This window comes from Rutilus rutilus, assembly GCF_951802725.1.
Source record: "Rutilus rutilus genome assembly, chromosome: 10".
NCBI classification, from domain to species: domain Eukaryota; kingdom Metazoa; phylum Chordata; class Actinopteri; order Cypriniformes; family Leuciscidae; genus Rutilus; species Rutilus rutilus.
In genome coordinates this window covers 9471599-9492177 of record NC_140215.1, presented here as the reverse complement: position 1 = coordinate 9492177, position 20579 = coordinate 9471599, and positions in this window count along the sequence as shown.

Here is a 20579-nt window from a genome sequence, read left to right as displayed (position 1 = left end):
GTCTTTTCTCGGTCACAAAGGCACCAAATTCAAAATTTCTTTTACATTTCGACTACATATATGACCCACTTTAAATAAAAAACAATGTTCAAATGGGTGAAATGCCCCTTTAAGAAAAAGGTAATCCACAGACGGCTTAGAACAAACACAACCAACACTGATTCTAACATAAACATGACCGGGCAAATGAACCCTGAAAAGGCTGCAACTTAAATACAAAGCAAATGAGGGAAATAATGACAAACACCTGATAAATCGCTTTCAAAGCGCTTTGAGTGTAGAGAAAAGCGCTAAATAAATGTAATGAATTATTATTAATAATATTATTATAAATGAATCTCCATGACAACTAAAGAGTGGCGGGAAACTGAACAAAGGAACAAATGAGACTGAAAATAACAAATTAAAAGTCCATGAAAATGAAACTAACTACAGAACCGTGACAATTATAAAACTTCAGATCATCTATAACTGCATATTTAGGCATTATGTATTATGAATATATTGTAATGTTTTCTGAAGGATGGTATGACTCTGAAGACTAGAGTAATGAAAATTCATACTTTTCCATCACAAGAATAAATTACATTTGATAATATATTCAAACAGAAAACAGTTATTTTAAATTGTAATCATATTGTACAATATTACTGTTTTAACTGTATTTTTGATCAAATAAATGTATTTAAAAAACAATTAAAATAAAAAAAACAAAATATGAATTAAAATGAACTTTTTCAGTGGTGTGTACTTATCACTATCATCATCATCATCATCATTATTATTCATATAGTTTGTTGCCTCAAGCATCAATGACTATTTGCATTCATTGATGAGTTTTTTTTTATTTTTTTACAAAAATCTTCCAGCCCAGGCACTGTCAATTCTTTGGTTTTCTTGCATAATCTGCACATTTGAGTTCTTCTGGCTCTATGATGTTAAAATTCAGCTTCACTACTCAGGACAGCTGTTGGAGACAAGCACATAATTGCAAAATATTGTTTTGTTTGATATCGTTGTGATTTCGGAGTCAAAATCAACAGAGGCCAAGATAAAAAAAAACTAAAAAAAACAATAGAAGCAGGACTGTTGGCAATGTTATTTCTAATCCTACGGTCCAAAGAAAATGTTTATATATATATATATATATATATATATATATATACACATATTGTTTTACCTTCTGCTGCTGGCACCTGGTGTCTTCACGACTTTTGGGACTTTGAGAATCTTATTATATGCAGAGCTTGTGTGCATCTCATTTAGAATCATAAAACAGTGCTTTTGACGTGGATCGCTGTTAGAGTCTCTGCGGTTTCATCACCTTGTCATCCCCTCTCTACTTTGTAAGCACAGCACTGACTAGCTGGTGAAAAGAATGCAAAGACAATAGCGAAAGCTCTTTGATGGTTCATTTTTGTGATGGAGATGAAAGAATCCTTTCTTGAAAGGCGATGGTTATGATGTGCCCATGTGTGTCCTTGTTGCCGCATCGGCTGCTGTAGGCAAAACGCACTGAGCACTGACACACACACACACACACACACACACACACACACACACACACACACACACACACACACACACACACACATCGAACAAGTGTAAAATCACAAGCCATCTATGAAAAATCAATAATTATATAAATGAATTATAAATAAGTCTCCGTCTCATTAAATTTGCATCAGCTTTTTGTTTAAAAATGTGTGCTATAACTAACTAAGTACTGTATAGGCATAAACTTTGTCATAGGCTATAGGATGTGTAAAATTAAGGGGACAGTATACCCCCAATTTATTTATTTACTTTACTCATTCACATGCGTTTATTCTTTTTTTCTTCTGTGAAATGCATAATGGAATAATAGGCAGAATGTCCAAGCTGTCCTTTCCCATACCACAGAGTGGATGGTGATTTATGCTCCAAAAGGACAAAATGCACCACAGAAATATAGTCCATATGATTCATGGACCATATACTTTGATATGATTGATACATATTAAAAAAAAACCCTATTTGAAGTTAAAAATGCATTAAAAGTGCTATTTGGTTGTGTTCAATAACGAAAAAGGCTGAGCTTAACGCTGCTAATACCAAACATTATTGGTTCCCACTTCATGTGATTGATGAAGAATTAGAGTAGAGTAAATGATGACAAAATGTTAATTCTTGGCTAAATTATTTATTTTATTCAATATGCAAAGTGTGACTGACAAGATGATTTATGGATATAACTGAACATTAACGCAGCACAGTATTGTGTTGGTCTCTCACAGTGTCTCCATACTGTACATACTGTTTGCATTGATAATTCACTGATCTTAATGATCCAGACATATTTGGTATAGGCCTACAGTCTTTTCTAAAAGTCTTTGCTAATTTGCATTAGGGAAAAGATGAAAATAAATGGCTTCGAAGCTCATATAGATTCATAACTCAGGGCATTTATGAGGTACACAGATCAGATCAGTAGGAGATGAAAGGAGACAATGCTGATGAGCAGTTACTGAATAGCCAAAGTTATGCAGAAGAAACAAGAGGTGAAGAGTTACTCAACTTTCCTTTCAGAAGCACAATCAGGTGGTATATATATATATATATATAACCCACTGACACCACACTGTGTCTTCATTCATTGTGCAACATGAGGATACGTGGAATTTGTTTTTAAATGGCTCTGCAGCTATAAAAATAGGCTGATGGAAGCTAAAATGTTGGTACAGGAATGCATCCCTCTTGCTTTTTCAGAGTTCTGCACACCGGCTCAGTTTAGCTTTTAATCATTTATTCATCTGACCCATTGGCAGTATCATGGTTAGAATCCAAAAGGAGAGATCAGAGGCAGGGACATGGTTCCCACTCCGGTTAGAAAGAATTTGGAATGATCCGATGTCACCTCGTTGCTTTCAGCCAACCTATTTACCCATGAAATACATGTGTGCTGAGGTGTGTCAAAGGTGGATTGCTTTTGAGCAGCCACTTAACACACCAGTGGATATGGTGAAGAGCGCCAGGCCAGCTGGAATGAAGTGAGCAGAATCTATAATGTCAACACCGGACTCATGGCAAGTACACAAGGGTGGATACGTTCGGATCACAATGTTCTGGCATCTGGACTGCTTCCAAATAGAAACATCTGCAAGCTTAATCACTGTCTCTTGCTTCATATTATCTTTCTACATATTTATTGAGACAAACATAAGGAATACCTTGACCGCAATTGCTTTGGACAAAAATGTCTGTTAAACATAAATGTAAAGATGAAAATGATGTTAATATTTAATCATTATCACTCCAAACCTGTATGCTTAGATATTTAAAGGGTTTTGAATGCAAATTCTAAAACAACAAAACAAGACTTTTTTTTTTTTTTTTTTTTTTTTTTATCTCTGAAAATGAAACATTATTGTTGTAGGTAACAAATTTTCAGTCCTTCTGGCAAAATTCACTGCCTTTCCAAAATGTCATTTACTTGTGATTAACTGATGAGTTTTAAATGTATATAATTCAAAATGTATATAATCGTGTCTGTTGGACATTAATTGTTACAGTGAGAACAAATTTTATAAAAAGTTATTTTATGTGGGATTGGATTAGCCTACTCGTTTCCCATTATCAAAATGTCAAATCTGCTCTATTTTATTCAATTAAAATGTGTAGTGATCACTGACCTTCAAGTTCAGTTATGATTTTGCTTGGTTAAGAACATTTAATTATCGATTCAAATTGTATACATTTCATATAACAAATACAATTAATGGTAACACTTTATTTTGATGGTCCCTTTTGAACATTCTGTTGACTATAAGTAACATGTCAACTAACTCTCATTAGAGTATTGGTAGACTGTCTGCTTAATATCTGCTAACTCTTTATTGTGATGGGTGGAGGGTGAAGATCCGGGAGAGGGATGAACAAACAGAAAGTCCAGGGTGGTGCAGGAGGTGGAACTAACCAGGGGATGGCCTTGAACCGGGAAGGGCAGATGGTGACCCAGTGCACAGTCAGGACTGTGCTGCATGGCGGTGTTGCTGGAGGGAGGAGCCATGGAGGGAGACTGGATGACACCATGGAGATGACAACGTTGGTGATGAAGATCCCGTGTAGCCGGAGAGCCTATGAAACAGAAAGATGGCGATGACCTAGGAGGCTGTCGACGGAGCCAGAGCGACGACCCCCCAAGGTGGAAGCAGAGATCTGGAAGGCAGAGGTTGAGCTGGAGCAACCAAGGGTGGAGGCAGAGCCTAAAGGAGGGTGGAGCTTGTGAGGGATGGAGGCCAGAGAGCAACGGACGGCCCCGCAGGTCCGTGGGCGAAGGCGATACGTTGTCCGTCCCAGGTGGAGCCGGCGGTCCGATGGAGCCCGGCAAGGCCGAATGGCCTATGGTCCCTGCTGGAGTCGAGAGAGGAAGGAGCACAGGAGCTAGGGCAACAGGTCGAGGTGGAGCAGAGCGTTCTGAGGCTGGAGGCGGAGCCACCTCACGGGTTCCTCACGCCCAGGAAGAGGTAGCTCCCAGCAGTCCCGAGGTGATGCCACTCCACTGAGAGGAGGCTGAGGTGGTACTGAGGGTCAGATGGGAGACATTGATGATTGGGTGGCAGGAGTGGCTGAGGACTGAGGAGGAGAATGGAGAATCGAACAAAAAACAACACAAAACAAAGCCTTCATAATGGCAGTCTGGAGAGGTGGTGGGAGAGGGAGTTTGAATGGGGTTAGCTAACGGGGACTGAAGACTATGATACACATTCTGGCATGATGAAGGGACACAGGGACACATCTCTCTACACATTTAGATAAAACTTCCACAAGGATGATTGGTGCAGCCGGCTCGCACACCTGGTCAGACTCTAACGGCTCAGAGGTGATGTTCTGCTCGGTCGCTCCCGTTGGCACTGGCTCAAACATCGCGGCAGAGGTGGACTCGTCTGTGATGGGCTTGTGCTGCAACTCCTCACAGTGAGATGGTATCTGGCTGGGCACTGGATTGGGAGTGGGGCTAACATCGTCATCAGCTGGTCCGATGGTCAGCGTTGATTCACAAGATACCATCACCCACTCCACATAGTTAGTGAAGCTCCCCCGAGGGCCCTCCCTGGAAAACTGCTCCTTGGTGGCGGTGTTCAGGCCAGCATACAGAAATGAGCAGAGGCAGTCATCCGGGAAGTTTGATAGATGTGTGAGATAGAGGAAATCCTCTAAATGTTCCCTGAGAGAGTGATTCCCTTGCACAAGACATATTAACAAAAAAGAAGGATTGTCGATGGTGAAAAAAAGGAACACAAATCTCTACAAAAAAAACTAAAAATCAAGACGGAAATAACATACAATATGCAACGTGTAGCGTAAATCATTCCTGGGTTGGGTCTTCTGTCACAACACTGTGTTGTAAACGCACACGAATACGATGATGAAGGGAAATAGGTAGGTTTTAATAAAAAATGAGACCATAATGAGTCCAAGCAGTGGGTTATGGGAAGTGTAGTTCATGATGGAAAAGCAGTACAGGAGACGGAAGAGTGCCTGGGCACTCCAGCTGGCGGTGTAACATCCTATCCCTCATCATTATGTATTATTCATGCACTTATTCATTATTCATTTTTGAGTGTATTTTATCCAGCAGGACTATCTTGGTCAGCTAGCTTGACCAATCAGACCCTGCAGGTATAGCATAAAAGATGGCCTTTTGACCGAGTTAATCTGCTAATCACTCACTAACATCTATTGTGACGCTATTGTGAGATTGTGTACAGAAGCTTCTCATCAGCAAATGTCAACATGCCACGGTAATGATGGAGAAATCCAGAGTGAGATTCTGGCTTTAAGTGAATGCGTTGTGGGAGAGATCAAGGGTTAACTATTCTCCTGTCAGGCTATTACTCTGATGATGGTGTGCTGTCGTGAATGAGTTCCAGGCAGAAGGCGTGAGCACCCCACCGGGGGCGAGAGGTCAAGTGACTGGTGCTGATTCAGTCAGTCACAGTCTGTCCAGAGACTCTCTTCCTGCCCCTCATAATCATATCTGTTTATGTTTTATTCATTCATCGCAACTCTGGAAATACTGATAGGCTCAGCTTAGGGGCTGTTTCAATTTTTCATAAGTTCCTTGATAGGTACAATATCTGATCTGTATGGAAAACGCAGTATATCTGATTTTATGGCGTTCACAGCGGCTGAAGAATACGGCGAACAGCATTTCTTCATACTGTGATATAAACAGCTTCAGAGAGGCCTGCACAAATGGAAAATGCAGCCAGAAAGTTTTAGATATGAGCAAATGAATATTTCAAAACATATATATTTCAGTTTTGTTTTGCATTTCTTGTTTGTTACATGTACAAGCAAACGACCATCATAAAAAATCATGACAAGACAGAGACGTAGCTTGGTGTATATTATATTTTCACCAACGTGTTGAAAACAGAAAGTTTTCTTTTGTTATTTTGTAACGCTTCAGTTTAAAGCAAACCCAATCTTAAACTCTCATATTGATTTTGCAGTCCAAAGCAAAGCAAACGTCAGCTTAAAGTTTCTTCTTCCAGTGTTTTTAAAATGACTGGATGATTTCCAAAAGTTAGTGGACTCAGTTTCATAGGCTATTATTGATATTAGATTATTTGATCTGATCCTGTCAATAAAATGCAGGCTTTTCTTCCATCATTTGGACTATTAAACATGTGTACGGCACATGTTTAGCATATCTCTCAAATTTCTGAGAACAAATCAAAAGATACTTCTTTCTAATACTTGTAATAAAAGGGTCAAAAACACACAGTCCTCCCACTCTTTGATACTCAAGGCTGCACAACATGCTGCTGCTGTTTTCTCATAAATCACGTTTAGTGATCGCAGTGATTTTCAAAGCTGAAAATGTTTTTGTTGAAGGAGATTGACCGGAGTTTATAGAAACCTGCATGAGTTAGCTGTGTACGAGGTTTGAAACTTATGAAAGGATAAAGTACTGCTTAGTTTCATAAAGTCTGTCAATGAGCTGTCAGAGCCAGAATGAGCCTCAGTGGCCCAGGGCCTCTCATCACACTCACTTTATTTAGCTTTCAAATTCAATTTACCAGTAATACATTTGATTGTTCGACCAATTCTCAGCAGGCAAATGTTGCATTACTGGTTGACACATAAGGCTCACTGTCTTTTTCTGAATATACACATCTAAACACACACACACACACACACACACACACACACACACACACACACACACACACACACACACACACACACACACACACACACACACACACACACACACACACACACACACACACACACACACACACACACACACAGACCTGTATATCCTTCAAGTATGTAATATAATAGGAGCATCAAGCTCATTCAAATGGGATACATGCTCCCTCAGATTTGAGGGCATTTCTACCCATGGAATAGTTGCTCTTTTACTTCTACAGCTACAAAGCAAGGTGATCACTGCATTACTCGATTGCAATTTAGTTTTTTTAAATATGTGCATATATATATATATATATATATATATATATATATATATATATATATATATATATATATATATATATGTATGAAGTATAAACATATATAAATACATATAAACACAATTATACATATACAAATACACACATATACACATCAGCCTATTAAAGTGATTTCTGAAGGATCATGCGACATTGAAGACGGGCATTATGTTTGCTGAAAATTCAGTTTTGCCATCACAGGAATAACAATCCAGAACGATGTCATCACACGATACCTCCGTGGTCTCAGGTGCTGAAACAGGCTCTGGGTCCGGCGGTGTTCTGGACCGGTGGTAGACACTCTCCAGGTAGTTCAGCACAATCCAGAACAAAGGATTCAGGGTCTTGTCGTTGAAGGGGCTAGTGACGACAAGACGACAGAAGTTTTCCGTAATTTTTTTTTACAGTTTTTCTCAGTCGCTTTGGTGCATTTCTCACATCACTACTTACATTTGCACAACAGTTAGTTCAACCTCCACAACATTTAGTCATTTGTGCACATCATAGTAGCAGTTTCTCATTCCTTCCAACAAATTGCAAATGCTTTTGGACATGCAACAATTGCTTTCATACAACTCTCTGCTGTTTTATAACATTATCATTTGCTTATGTCATGTCAGTCAAAATTAACTATACTTGTGAATGCTGAATAGTCATTCCATATAAAACTAATAGTCCTCATTTCATTGCTTGAGTCATTACATACAAAAATGTTGAACTAGTTGTCAAAATCTGTCAAGCAAATTTTACAATTTTTTTACATCTTTTTTTTCCTGAAAATGTCTCCTAAATTGAACAATTTCTCTCAGGTGAATCTCAGCTTTCACTGATGAGGAACGTCTGGATGTGCATGAATGATTACAGTACTATGTATGTTGTATGTTCAGTTCCAATATGTACTGCAATATTGTTTACAGTTGTGCACAGCTCTACCCAAAGGGAGTTTATGTTTGTTGTAAATAAGGGTGTATTTGTTCTTTTGCACAATGCTGTGAACAAATTAGAATTGTAAAGAGCATATGCAGTAAAAATGTGAAACATACATATTCAGTGTCTTGTACTCAGTTACCTCACTAAATACAGTAATGTGTAACTTTACTGTATTTTTCAAATGGCTGTGCAAATAGTATATAGTGCTGTCTTGAGCATTTTAGGGTAGTGTCACCTAGATCGGACTTTTTTGCATTGGAAAACATTTACAGAGTAAACTGTCATAATTAAAACGTGACAAAGCCATTTGACTATCTTGTTCATAAACAATGGTGTCAGGACTTTTCATCTTGATGACACTGACACTTTCATTGACATGAATACTTGCTTTTGAGGAATGAGCTATCCATTTTGAGCAAGTGACACGCTTTTGCAGGTTATCAACTAGGTTTTGCAGTTTGTACTTATTGTTTTGAGAACTGCATTAACTGTTGTGCAAATGTAAATAGTGATGTGAGAAATGCACCAAAGCGACTGAGAAAAACTGTAATAAAAAATCCAATCTCTCATGAGCGAATTTGGCTGCAAAATCCATATTTGGCTGGTCGATCTGTCACCATATGAAGAAGAAGATGATGCTGATTACCAGTTCAAATATGAAATGTCTTTAATAATGAAATAAACTCAGGTACAGACAGGTGTAACAGTGCATGCATACAACAAACACGAACATCGACTGATAGATAGATAGATAGATAGATAGATAGATAGATAGATAGATAGATAGATAGATAGATAGATAGATAGATAGATAGATAGATAGATAGATAGATAGATAGATAGATAGATAGATAGATGTAGCTCTCTCCTATATAAATTATGTGAATACTGAAGCTGGAATCAAATTGTTTTTGTTCAACACACAAATTAGGTTTATTGTATCTTAAGCCTGCACATGACTGATGTCAGCTGTGTGCTCATATATTAACTCCATGATGAAGTTTAGACTCATCGGAGCACAGAGTTTAATTCATATTTGTATGAGCCCAAAACTGTAAAACAAAATTTGCCACATTTGTCCTTCAACAACAACTAATGGGACTCGTAGAAGCAACCATGAGGAAACCAGAGAGTGATGCCTTGTTAAGAAGTGAACATTGGCCTGGCCAAAGAAAAAGACGGATGGAGTTTACAGATTCCCTGGCATTGCAAGGAAAGAGCTTATTCACATTTCACTGTCAGAGTGGGAGAGATGAGTTTGGAGAGAGAATATGTTATACAGCTCCAGTTTGAGAGCATACTGTATATGAGGTAGTAATATATGTAGTTTATGGGGTTACAATCACAAACATCTGGGCAGGTCCAAGTACATGGTAAACGCAGTTGAATAGCACCCTTGCATTGTAGATGGTCAATTGTGGAAAGTGGTATTTTTGGAAACATTATGGTTAATGGAGTTGTGACAATGAAGGCACAATAATGTCTGCAACCTATGTTTCTACAAACAGCAGGTTCGCCTATTCATAACATTCTGTCAAGAGCAAAGGCAATGTTTTGCTCATTTATTTTTTAAATTGTAATAATGCAACCACACTGGTTTCACAGTTCTATTTGCTCTTAAAGGGGAACTGTTTTCTTTATAAGACATGTCTAGGCCTTTACGTACACTTCAGTTAGATTTGTATGTTAAGACAACAGTTTAAACAAACAAACAAACAAACAAACAATTAAATAAATAAATAAAAACATATAGGGAGACTCAGTTGGAAAAGAATGTTAAAAAAAATTCTTCACAAACTAGCATTACAACCAATAAATCTAAATCTGTTACACAATTAACTAAACTTAAAACATTTTCAATTAAAGAAAAATGAAATAGCTACAATGAAGAATCTCTCAATGAAAAATAGGTGGGGGGAGGCTGGGAAAATATATATTATCGTGATGTAATTCTTGTTTAATTGTTAAATATGACTGCATTAAAGTGGACTTTAGAAGTAAAATAGTTTATCTATAGTTTATGTTTGTTTTATATTCATATTTTCATTCCCGCTCTGTTCTTTATACCTGAATACTAAAATACATGTCTACAGTGTTTATAATGTTTGTAAAAATGTTGTTTATTTATATTATTTCTGAATGTAATGATAAAATGTGACCAATACACAGATGCGACATACAGTATTTGTGCAATTTTGACCCGTTGCGACTTGACAAACACGATATGTCCTTAACATCTCACATCCAGTTTTTGTGTCAAAACAAGTTTTTTTTTTTTAAAACACCCAAACTGCCCTTTTGCAGTAAATGATCAAGACCACCCAGTGTTAAATCTGCTGCAGTACTGCCGATCAAGACAGCAACTCCCTAACTGTGGCTTGGTGCAAGAAAGTGGAACAACATGTAAAATAGATGACAACACACAACACTGGTCAAACATTTAGGAGCAGCTCAAAGCAACACTGTGATAATCTCATGGAGATCTAAGCAGGGTCTCTAAATACAAGTCAGATTTAATAAGCACAGGGCATTAGTAGTGTTTTTTTTTTTTTTTTCATTCGTTTTTTTTTTTTTCTCCAGTGATTACCCAAGAAAACAGTCTGTGAGTGAGGCTGGTCTTCAGTAATTCCTCATTCCGGGGTACAAACAAACTATCAACAGTAATGTTTATTTACAAGCTTCACTGAATCACTAAAGCTTTGTAAAATCCTTTGTGGTTAATTATAACTGAGCTATGTGTTTCAGAGTGAAGCCACAATATCTTCTCCTTTAAAATCAGTTTATCGTTTATCTGAGGACATTGCATAAATCCATAACTTAAAAGTAACCTAGGAAAACACCAGGATCCATGTCATTTAATGCATCCGTAATGAGTGCAATTCCAATAACGCCTAGGAAAGAAAAATCCCAGCAGAGATTGCTTAGCCATTTCTCCTAAACAGAAATGAAATAAAATGGATTACACCAAATAGAGAATTATTATTAAATCTCCTGCATCTTAGATTTTCTTACTGATTTGCCAAGACACCGTACTCTAAATGATCGTACTCTAATCACAAGTCAGAGATCTCAATTTGAACTTGATGAACAAATGATCTGATCTATCTATATATCCACAACAATATGTTTTGTTAGTCTACACTCTTAAAAATAAAGGTTATTTATTCACATATTTGGTTCCAACGAAGAACCTTTAACAACCATGGAACTTTTCCATTGTACAAAAGGTTCTTTCCTAGACAGCAACATAGTGTCGGCCCAGATCCGGCCCACATCTGGTACACATGGATTCCACATGGCCGGATCTGGGCCAACACTATTGCTGTCTGGGTTATAGTGCAAAAGGGTTCTTTAGATTATTAAAATGTTCTTCACACTAAGAAAAAAAAAAAAAAAAATTCAGAACTGATCTTTGGGGAACCAAAAATGGTTCTTCTAAGGCATCACTGCCCCTTTTGGAAAGAGAAAGGAAACATTTGTCACAGATCTTCTCAAATTGAGTTGATGCTCAAATTAAACCTACTACATAAAAACTACAGGGTGGGCCATTTATATGGATACACCGTAATAACATGGGAATGGTTGGTGATATTAAAGTCCTGTTTGTGGCACATTAGTATATGTGATGGTCACCACCCATCTTGAGGAGTTTGCCCCCTCACATATACTAATGTGCCACAAACAGGACTTTAATATCACCAACCATTCCCATGTTATTACGGTGTATCCATATAAATGGCCCACCCTGTACATTACTACATAAAACCTCAGAAGCCACAAAAGAGCAACCTCTGAGCAGAAAAAAAAAACATTACTTTGGTAACTGCAGGGGACTCAATAAGCTATTGATAAGAATTCTATCATCAAGCATTCATGTTGAACTCTATTAGTTGAAAATGACTCCCTGTCCCAAATAAAGGCTGCTGTCCCATGCAGGTGCGTCTGCATAAAGCACATGCCCATCAAGCATTCTTCACAGGGTGCTACCCAGGGATGTTAAATATTCATTGATTGCTATAAAGGCTTTGAACAAAGATATGCCTCACTTTGAAAGGTAATATAGGCAAAAATGAAAACAAATAATAAAACTGAAAATTCATTGTAGGCACTTCTATTTCAGATTGCATTTTCATTCTCCCCAGTGTTACGGATATGAAACAGGGGTCCCTGAGCTATTCGTTAGTGCAGTCGCACAGAACATGCTCCCTAATAATGAGCAGGCAGCAGCAGCATCAGTGTACTGGCAAAGGTTAATTAAAATGCAAGAGAATAAAATCAGAGCTGGCTGTCTCCCATGAGGCAGAGCAATAGAGGACAAAGATGGATCTTGTTGCACACAACATAACTATCTCTAAATAATGTGTGACAAAGTTTCGATGACCAAAACAATGACCATTGGTTTAGGGAAGGCGTTTCCAAACTCCGGTCCAGGGGGAATGCTAGCGGTCTCATTTTTTTAAATAATAAATAAATAATAAAAATGTAAACTAATTAATAAACAAATACACTCACCTAAAGGATTATTAGGAACACCTGTTCAATTTCTCATTAATGCAATTATCTAATCAACCAATCACATGGCAGTTGCTTCAATGCATTTAGGGGTGTGGTCCTGGTCAAGACAATCTCCTGAACTCCAAACTGAATGTCAGAATGGGAAAGAAAGGTGATTTAAGCAACATTGAGCGTGGCATGGTTGTTGGTGCCAGACGGGCCGGTCTGAGTATTTCACAATCTGCTCAGTTACTGGGATTTTCACGCACAACCATTTCTAGGGTTTACAAAGAATGGTGTGAAAAGGGAAAAACATCCAGTATGCGGCAGTCCTGTGGGCGAAAATGCCTTGTTGATGCTAGAGGTCAGAGGAGAATGGGCAGACTGATTCAAGCTGATAGAAGAGCAACTTTGACTGAAATAACCACTCGTTACAACCGAGGTATGCAGCAAAGCATTTGTGAAGCCACAACACACACAACCTTGAGGTGGATGAGCTACAACAGTAGAAGACTGTTGGCATGGCAAGACATGGGCAATGATCGCCACCCACTACATAGCACGTTCATTAAACAGAGGAGCAGGTTCAGTAGCAGACTTCTGTCGCTGTCATGCTCTACGGACAGGTTGAGGAGGTCCTTTGTCCCCAGGGCCATCCAGCTCTTCAATACCACACAAAGGGGGAGGGGAGAGATGGACTTTTGAGCAAGAGTCTGTGTCTTTTAGCTGTCTGTCAATTATATAATGAACATCTTCATTTTATTATTTATTTTCTGTCATGTATTGTCCTATTCATAGCCAGCAGATAGATAATATTCATAGTCATTGTTAATATTTTTATGCAATCGATTTATAAATCTTGAACATGACAATGAGTTCACTGTTCTAAAATGGCCCCCACAGTCACCAGATCTCAACCCAATAGAGCATCTTTGGGATGTGGTGGAACGGGAGCTTCGTGCCCTGGATGTGCATCCCACAAATCTCCATCAAATGCAAGATGCTATCCTATCAATATGGGCCAACATTTCTAAAGAATGCTTTCAGCACCTTGTTGAATCAATGCCACGTAGAATTAAGGCAGTTCTGAAGGCGAAAGGGGGTCAAACACAGTATTAGTATGGTGTTCCTAATAATCCTTTAGGTGAGTGTATGTCTGAAAAAAAAAAAAAAAAAAAAATGATTTAAGTAAATACTAAAATATAAATATAAATATATATATATATATATATATATATATATAAATAAATTAACAACGCCGAAGCAGTCCTCTCCGAGCAACACACAGAAGTGGCATACCTGATGAGTCAGTGTTGTGAACAAATCGGGTTGAATTAATGATTCAATGACTCACTCGTAAAAAATCACCCCCTATACCCTTATTCACTATTCCCTACATTACTCCACTAACATAGTCCATTAGAAGGAGTGAATGAAAACCTGGAAGGGCTGCTGCTTTTGCATAGTTTGTGCTTGCTGTTTAATAATCATTTGAAACTTAGCAAACTGACAGCTCCAATAGTAAAGAAAAGATTTAACTTGTTACATTACTGTGTTATGGAAACTAGCATGCAAAAATCTTAATTAAACAATTTAATAAAAAATGTAAAAGGAATTTATACATATATGATATTATGCTGTACACAAATTGGACCACCGGTTTGGAAAATGGATGGATGGATGATTCAGCTGCGGGCTCCATCTTCTGGCGAGACGCATTAATTCATTTGAGGCGACCCTCACAGTGCATTGCGGGTATTCTCTAGCCGATGAGTGTACACCAGTTGTACACTCATTATTGTGGTGCATCATGGGATTGAATGAGTGCACTCGATAACATCCCCTATGGTTTCAGACACCACTACAAATGTCTGTCTCCTCAAATAGTGCCCTATTTAAGTGTTTAAGGGGCGATTTCAGACACAGCAAACATCACTTGTTTCATTCCTAATTAAATCAGAGTTTCCTTCAGGGGTAGGGTTGGTTGATTGATTGATTGATTGAATGATTGATTCTTCAAACTTTCACACACACAAAAAAAAAAAACTATATAAATGGATCTGCTATAAAACTGTGTATGTTCTTTGAAAAACATATTGACAATAAATAGATGCATATCACATCAATAGTTCTCCATATCCTGAGACAGAAAGGAAAAAATGACCTATATTAGTTGTGCCTGGGTACATATCATTTCATTTCATTTGGGCCAGTCAGTTTTCAGTTAACAAGAATACAGTGCTCTCTTTATTATTTAACATTTCATCAGTGTTTCTATTTATTACAGTGTTTCAACACTGTCTGGGCCTGTGTTGCATCACCTTTACCTTCATCATCAACACTGGAGGTTGGCAACATCTGAAATGAAGACGCTCTAAAACAAAATAGTAGATACTCTCTGGCATAAACAAGACTAATATCAGACATGTTTCCTGCCAGACACACAGTGGTGTCAGTGAAAGGCCCGTCAGTTGATATACTGTAAGCAGATATGTGTGATAACCCTTGGGTCTGTATGGTGACTGATGACAGGACACAGCAGAGCATAAATATGCAACTAAACGTCAGGGTGGTGAAGCAGCCATAAATCTGTGAGGAGGAAAGTCTGGTATATCCTCACAGAAGAGCTGAATAATATTTCCACAGTGTGATAGCTGAAGCTGTCCAATACATTATGCAGTCAACACAAGAGGTCCCCGAACCATTTAATCACTAGGAATAAGCGGACCATTGTTAAGTGCACACAATGACAGGTCTCAGTCTATAAATAGTCTGCGAATACATCTTTGATCATGCTTGGAGTGTCTCGCTGTCATAGTCCATACATGCAGAGACACTACATGACCAAATGTATGTGGACGCCAGACCAAAGTATGCAGCGTGGTAGCAGAGTTGCTTAGGTTTCAGTTGGACGTATTTTGGTTAGCAGAAAAAGAAAAAAAAACAGCTGGGTAATTTTTGCCTAAACTGTAATTATTATTCTGTCATGATAAGTCTTGGAGCCAAGACCAAACATATCAGCATTGTCATATCTATTACCATGCCAAACGGTAATGGATATGAAAATGCTGATATGTTTGGTCTTGGTATTAAGACATGTTGCTGCTACAATATAGCATACATGAATTACCTGTAGCAGATCTAAACAGGTGGAGCTGGGGAAGGTGGAGTGTTTCTGAAAGCGCACTGCAAATGCTACAGCAAATGCTGGCCAATTATTTGAAGGTTGAGCAGCGAGCTCATTGGCTACTGATAGAGCAGGAACCAATCAGCTGTGCCCTATAGATAATAATGTGATTACAAGCAGGTTGAGTTAAGCCTGCGCCATCTAGAGTTTTATGACATAAATTTGTATATAATTTACTTGATATTACCTTCAATATCAATATCAATTACCGTATTGTTCCGAATATAAGACAATGTTTTTTTCTTGGAAATACATCTGAAAAATATTCGGGGTCTAAACTTTTATATTGGCATGTAAAGGTTTAGACCCCGAATATAAGACGACCCCATTTTGGAGCGCCAACAACAAGGAGCGCCAAATATGTGTCAAATGAGTGTTTCCCCCAGGACTGATAAATGCAGCGGAGTCATCAAACAACTCTCATTAAGCAGCCAAGAAATACGGTGTGTCAGAGTGTAATGTTAGAAGATGGCGAGCCCAAAAAGACAGTCTAAACCGCAGTCCTAAAATCGGCCACTTTGAAGAAACTGACAGGCAAGTGTTTAAGTATGTAGCCGAAAAAATAAATGAGGGGTTGCCCATAACCAGAAATAAACCACTGGAAATCGGCAAAGAGCTGAACTTACCCACCAGTGAGGCCCATCATTTCTTATTCTAGTGAAAATACAATTACATTTAACAAGAATTATAGTTTTTACTAGTTGAAATTCAATTGTTGATATTAAGAATTAGCATTTTAACTAGTGAAAATAGTATTACAGATATCTAGAAATGTAATTTTTACAGGTAAGAATAGCTATGGTAATGAGTTTATGAATATTAATGAGAACTGGATTTCCCATACTCATTTTTAAGCGCCAGTATAGGCCAAAAATGGAGGAAGAACATCCAGTCAGAGAAACGCCTCATTGTTTATTTATTTATTAGTTTGTTTGTTTTTGTTTTGTCAGTTTCCACAAATCCCTTCACTTGACTGGGATGTTCTCTTTTATTCTGGACGGCAAGGGCAGTGACTGTAACATCGAGCGTATTTTGCAGTATTAAACTGATTTCATCAGGTTCCAAAAATTCTTCAAAAAGAACACAAAGAATGGCCTTCTCAGCTGCCATAGTTGCAACTCTTGCGTCTTCAGGCCAGGGTGTTCAACGCACCACCGTTTCCGTTTAAAATACGTTTCGAAACTTTTTGTCGGGGCTGAACGCAGCCCAGGTAAGATAATTTATGTTCTTGTTTTTGGTTTCAAAACGAAATCTTTTGTTTTCTTCACACTTTGTTCTAATGCATCAAATGAAAACACAATACAACCAAAACGAAAAATAAAACATTTTTGTAAACATTAGCTACCATTTGTACAGTTAAGTTCTCAAACTTTTTAGAGTATCGTACCCCCTAAGGCTTTTAACATCCTTTGTGTACTTCTGTGACTGTGAGTCATCGAGTCATTCATTCATTCATTAAATAACAAAGCAAGTGGCTGTATCATTGAAGCATTGACTCTCACAATTTGTTCAAAGCCGCAGATTCATTCACAAACACTGCTGTTCTGCTGTGGCTTTCGTGGAGCTATTATTTTGTTGAAAAAAATACTGACAATACTGTGTTTAAAATTAACATCACTTAATATGAATACCTTTCGTTTGTTGAACTGTTGTACAGTATAAGATTAATGTCACATTTGCAATCGTGTGGATATTCGATTAATGTGATCAACATTAAACACAGGAACTCACACAGGGTATGTTTTTGTATCAAAGAGAGTTTAAATCGATCGCTAAATTGTTCTTCATGCTAGTAAGTGCTAAATCTCCAATTTTACAAAGGTAGGCTACAAGGTCGAGAACGGCAGTAGGGTATAGCGCGATTAGCCAAGGCAGCATTGTTGAGTGAATGCATTCAGTTTTGACTGCAAAAGATGAGGTAATCTGATCGTATGTCATGTATTTACAGCATTTTACCTGCTAGAAATACATGCTCAGTTTTAATGTTTTTTTTAAGGTGGGATAGAATCAAATAAACGCAAAACTCAGCATTTTGTTCGCGTACCCCCTTCTGTCACCTCATGTACCCCCAGGGATAGGGGAGAGCGGGGCACAACCTAACGCGGGGTTAGTTGTAACACCCTTGTTTTAAATACTTCCACACATGCTAGCATGACGAAACTTAGTGTATTTACATCTCCGGAAGAGACACCAATGACTCCGGCACAGACACCACCGTCTCCGGCCTGGCACGGACACCAACGTCTCCAGAACGGACACCGGCACGGACACCACCGTCTCCGGCACGGACACCACCGTCTCCGTCACGGACACCAACGTCTCCAGAACAGACACCAATGTCTCCGGCAAGGACACCAACCTCTCCGGGATGGACACCAACGATTCCAGCATGGATGCCACCGTCTCCGGCACGGACAAGTGCACGGACACCGGCGTCTCCGGCACGGACAAGTGCACGGACACCGCCGTCTCCGGCACGGACACCACTGTGTCCGGAACGGATAACAATGTCTCTGGCAGCGACACAACCCACCCTCCGGCATGGACACCGGCACGGACACCAGCGACTCCGGCACGTCTCCGCCGTCTTTGGCATGGACACCACTGTCTCCGGCATGGACACCACCGTCTCCGGCACGGACACCACCATCTCCGGCACGGACACCAACGTCTACGGCACGGACACCGGCACGGACACCAACGACTCTGGCACGACTCCGCCGTCTCCGGCACGGACACCAACGTCTCCGGCACATCTCCGCTGTCTCTGGCTCGGACACCCCTGTCTCCGGCACGGACCCCTGCACGGACAACACAGTCTCTGGAACGGACACCACAGTCTCAGACAGTCTCGGACAGCATCGTCTCCGGCACGGACATCAAAGTCTCCAGCACGGACAACACCGTCTCTGGAATGGACACCAACTTCTTCGGAACCGGCATGGACACCAACGTCTCGAATTATGAAAATCAAATTATTGATATAAAAAAGTAACATTGTTCCTAGTAGCAATTGAATTGTTGATATCAAGAATAGACATTTCAACTAGTGACAACTGAATTCTTGATTTTGAAAATAAAGGATTTACTAGTAAGAATTGTATTTCTGATATGTGAAATTGGAATTTCAGCTAGTAAGAAATCAATTGTTGATATCAACAATTGAATTTGAATGGCAGCCTTTGGTGACATTTCAACGCACTTGCCTGTCAATATCCTCGAAGTGGCCACTTTGATGCGGCATTATAATGATGCTGCTTAATAGATTAGCGCACCGCTTGCCCTTCGACTTCAGGGAGTAACTGCTGTCTTTTCAGCGCTATGTGATCGGCCTAAGGAAAAAACATTCATATCCCCTTGATCAGAAAGGTATCGCAGATGATCAAACACCTGCCTTTTGACATGCCAGCATCTATCACTGTACATAAAAAAGGTGAGAAATCAGTAGTGAAATCTATTTCTATGGTAGCTAAAGTGTTTATTTCTGAATGTGATTGCTGTTGGTACATTTTACTAGTAGCCTATTTTACCATAACATTTAAAATTTCAATATGAAAAAATAAAAAAGATTTGGTCTTCAAAAAACCTTTTTCCAAAGGTACATCTTGAAAAGTGGGGGTGGATTGTCTAATATTCAGGGTCGTCTTATATTCGGAACCATACTGTGCTTTCAATGTCAAAGACCTCAACTATGACAGCCCTAAAAATACATTTTATATGTTTTTTTTTATGGACCCCACTTTAAAAACTCATGGTTTATACAATAATTGAATAAACCCAGTATCACTCTTCCAATCATGCTGTTAAACTACCTGAATTAAAGCTTTGATGATATTCAGTTAAAGACATTAAAATTAAATGTTCAGTCATATAAGTGTAGTGTTCAGGTGTCCACATACTTTTGTCAATGTGGTATACTCACACTAACCACATTAGGGGTCTCCAGAATTTAAGGTCTACGTGCAGACGTTACGGTCTAATGCTCCTGTGCCCCCTCTGAAAATAAGGTTTCTTGTCACATAGCTCATATAAATTCAATATCATTTATATGAGCTTGTGTTTATGGTTCCTCAGAGACTTTCTCATTTCAAAGGCCTGCCAGAACAGTTTGATAGCTGTTTATATGGAGCTGGGTGAGAGGAGAGGCGGGAAGTAGAAAGAGAGAGAGAGGTGAATCCGTCCAACTGTGGCAGTGGTCACAGAGTGACACGGTGACAGACAGCAGAGAAAAGAGAGGAAGATTGCAATCCTTTAAAGGGCCGAGGAAATGAGAGCGTAACTTTGCTCTGTCAATCTCCCAGGCTGGCCTGTAATAAGCAGCGCCCAGGTTTCTCCTCCAAACCAGCAACACGCCGTCTCTTTGCTCTGGCCAGGCAGCTACTATGACCTGAATTTCAATTTACTCCTAGTCTCCTGAGGCACAGCAGCACTGAGTCTACTCACATATGAATTTATAGTGGGCG